The following is a 4,368-nucleotide window of genomic DNA, read 5'->3' on the forward strand; positions in this document are numbered from 1 at the left end:
TTAACTGCCTGTTCAGGGGCAGAACGACAGATTTGTACCTTGTCAGCTCAGGGGTTTGAACTTGCAACCTTCCGGTTACTAGTCCAACGCTCTAACCACTAGGCTACCCTGCCGCCCCAACAGTTACCTTAACCCTAACAGTTACCTTAACCACACTGCTAACACTAATGTCTAATTCTAAACTTAAATTAAGACTAAAAAAGCAACAACAACAGAAAACATGATTTTTTTTTACAGTATTGCCTATTTTGATTTTGTAGCTGGCTTGTGGAAATTGCTCACTTCTGCATCCAGGACAAGACTTAACCCAATAAACATCAACTGGCTATACTTGCAGGAAATTAGCTGTAAGACTGACATTTTTTCTCTCTGCCCCATGGCAAAATGAGTAGAATTGCATGAAATGAGTTACACTATTGCAAAATCTTCTCTCCTTCCCATGGAAATATGGAATTGAACTCTAAAACTGTATTTTCTTTCTTCTCTCTGTTGTCAGGGGGGGGGGGGGGGGCAGTTAAACGTATTTGCTTACTTGCTTAAGGCCCCTATAGGCTACTGCCAGCTGCGACTGCATGTGCGGGTATGGATGTGGGTATTGCAGACCCCTATAAAGTTACCCATCCCTTTGTCTAGAGGGTATTTTTCATGTGTTAACATCATGCAGGAGAAAGGCAGCCATGAGGATACCCAGAACAGACAGACAGACAGAGAGAGAGAGAGAGGCCACAAACAAACAGGTAAGATAGTGAGAAGTGCCTCTCCAAGCTCATAGAGTTGATGGTCTGAGTTGATGGTCTGTCATAGTGTGACTCAATTGCAATTATCAAATCAAATCGCATGTTATTTGTCACATGGGGGGAGCCTTTTGGACCTAGACTCTCGCTCAGTTACCACTTGCCGTGTGGTAGCAGAGAAAACAGTCTACAAAAAAGTAATATATGATCTCTGATGAAATGATAGCAGCTTAAGTCTAGAGGGTGTATTGTATGTGTTAACTTCATGCAGGAGAGAGGCAGCCATGAGGATATTTTATTTTGCATAATTTTGTAGAGTGGAGATAGATTTTTTTGTTTTTATTACAATCGTTTTTAACTGTGTATGTTGCTGGTTATTATTACACTATAATAACTGTAGTATACCTTGAACAAATCATGTTGTTTCAAACCATACAGTATGTAGAGCAGTAGTAGTAACAACCCGACATAGGGGAAGTGAGAAAAATAGTACAAAATAGTTGTTTAATTGAATATATCCACATTAACAGTCACACTGGTATTCAGTATAGTATGAATGGCCATGACCCTACGACTGATTGGCCCATTTGTCTTTTCTCAAAAGTCACTATAAATTAGCATTCAAAGAAAGAAAGAAGAAATGCCTCTGGCTACTTCTCCAATGTTTCTCTTTTTTATTTTTTGCTAATAATGGAGAAGGTGCATAAAAATGGAGGAATTCAGATATGACATAATTGTTTGAGCACTATCCACAGACTTTTAAAACGATGGTTCATTGTGGCTATAAATCAGAACAATCTACTTTTTAATGTTTTCTAATTGCCAATGTCTTGGAGCAAGAATTGGGATAATGTATAGCGTGCTATTGTCAATACAAAAAATTGTGGTGGAAAGCACTGTACAATACAACTTATAAATAAGGTGTTTGTGGTAAGTACAGGCCACCATCTTTATGCACCTTTCGGCAATGTTTGCAACATTGTTGGCAACATTCATATTTTTTTATTTAATTTTTATTTTATTTTTATTAACAACAAATCAATACATAAAGCACATGAGGGAACACAAGCATACATAGATTACAAACAATGGACAATCGAGCTAGGGGGTACAATATCACATTACAATTACACAAGGACCTTAAGGGACATACACATACTTACAATTCTAACAGCTTTTTTGTTAGTAGAGCATTTAACCATCTTAAAATACAGTTCAATTTCTTTTTGTAGGGTACGAAAATGTGGTTTTCTGTTTGTAAATGTACATATGTGAATATGAAATTTGGCCAGAAGAATAATGAAATGAATTACATAAAAATGTTTCAGCTTATTTCTATTGTATGTAAAGAATCTAAACAGTACATCACCATCCACAATAGTGTAAAATCTTCATAAATGTGTTCAATTATAAAGCTACTGATGTCTTGCCACAGTTTTCTTACATGCATACAATGCCAAAAAAAGATGCAGCACTGTTTCTGGGTGGTCATTACAAATGGAGCAATTTGAGTTGATGTTTTCCTTAAACTTCTTTATATAGTGGTTGGCAGGATAATATTTATGAATAATTTTAAAGGAAACTTCTTTAATTTTGTTAACAAGTAGGTATGTGTGTGGCAACATCCAACCTTTTTTCAAACAGATATTATCAATAAATCCATTCCAATAAGGCATAACATAAGGTAAAGATACAACATCCTGCTGAAACAAGGTTCGTATCGCTCTGTTGTTGAATGGACCAAAAGAGAAACAAATCTTTCCTACTGATGAGTCAACAGGGACAATAGAAGGTAGGCTCTGAGGGTCAGGTCTTGACACGTTCCTGAATAACATAGCAACACCTGAGGGAATGGCATCTAAAACAATTGCAAAATCTTTAGGTGTTACAGGGACCTTGTAAAGTGATAAGAATTCTTTATAACTGAGTAAAAGACCCTCTGCATTTACCAGTTGGCTCACCAATAGGATATTATTTTGGAACCAATAAAAACAAATAAGTATTTTTATACAATATATCCCGATTATTCCATATATAATATCTGTGTGGAGAAAAATAGTGTTTATAAATTAAGGACCATGACAAGAAAACCTGCCAATGAAAAGCAGAAAGTTTCACTGGAACTTTGTCAATATTATAATTGCAAAACAACATGAAGTTAAGGCCACCAAAAGTAGAGAAGACATGATGAGGAATAAAATTCCAGATAGAAGTGGGTCTTCTTAGGAATTGTTTTATCCAATTGATCTTAAAAGTATTATTTAAAGTAGTAAAGTCCAGAAAACTCAGTCCACCATTCTCATAAGTGTTCATTACAGCAGTTTTCCTAATGCAATGGGTACGGTTTCTCCAAAGAAAGTTGAAAAGCATCTGGTCTCTCTCCTTGCTTATTTTACTGTCAAGATATAAAGATAGAGCACCATATGTTAGTCTAGAGATACCTTCGGCCTTGGTTATTAGGACTCTACCTTTTAAAGATAAGTCCCTCATTGATTTAGCTTCTTCTGGGTTTTTTTTTAATAAGAGGGTTAAAATTTAGTAAGCCTCTAGACTTCTGATCCTTTGTAATGGTTATGCCTAAATATGTAAGTTCTTATTTTACTGGAATACCATAATATGAAGGTGTCATACAATCTTTGACAGCTATGAGTTCACATTTATTAATGTTAAGATATAGACCAGACCTTTGGGAAAGGATTGTATCACATTGATCGATATGGGAATTTGGTTAGCGTCTTTCAGAAAAAGTGTAGTATCATCAGCCAGCTGGCTTATAATAATTTCTTTACCAGCTATGGAAATACCTTGTACAGGACTATTATTTAAAAAATTTGCAAGAAGTTGGGTGATTAATAAAAACAGGTACGGAGGGATAGGACAACCTTGCCTAATTCGTCTCTTTAACTCAAATCTAGGTGGGGTGCCATATTTCAATTTGATAGAGCTGTTAGCATTTGCATAGAGTCTTAATAGCCTTACAGAAAAAATCCCCAAAGCCAAGTCTCTCAAGGGAGTGGAAGAGAAACTGATGCTCTACTGTGTCAAATGCTTTATAAAAATCTAAAAATAATATGAAGCTATCCTCAGTTATAGTAGTCAAGTATGTCTAATACTAGTCTGACATTGTTAAAAATATGTATGTTCCTCGTGAAGCCAGACTGTGTTTCATCAATGATTGCATCCAGGACTTCTTTAATTATTTTTGCAAGTAGTAAGGCTTATAATTGTATAGTCATTATTAAGAAGACAGATTGGACGCCAGTTATCGATGAGCAGCACTTCTTTTTTAGGCTTAGGTATCAGCGTTATTAACACCTGACTCATTGTAGGAGGGAGAACATTGTTTATAATACTCTCTATGTTGGCAACATTCGTAACAAACAGCATTCAAAATATGTATGACGTAACATATTATTTTGATACTAGGTGTCCTACCCGTGCCTGATGCCAATTCTTCTAGAAGAGTAGCTCTAGAAATAAGATGGCCCAAAAACTCATTTGTATTCATTGATTAATTCATACATTTATTATTTGGTCAAATCTGCCTTTGAAGTGATCTGCATTTCAAGTGTTTATCTTCGTATAGGCACTATCTTTGGCCACGAATAGTACGTCACGCAGGACCCCTATTTCT

Source organism: Oncorhynchus clarkii, chromosome 15, assembly GCF_045791955.1.
Source record: "Oncorhynchus clarkii lewisi isolate Uvic-CL-2024 chromosome 15, UVic_Ocla_1.0, whole genome shotgun sequence".
Lineage (NCBI taxonomy): Eukaryota > Metazoa > Chordata > Actinopteri > Salmoniformes > Salmonidae > Oncorhynchus > Oncorhynchus clarkii.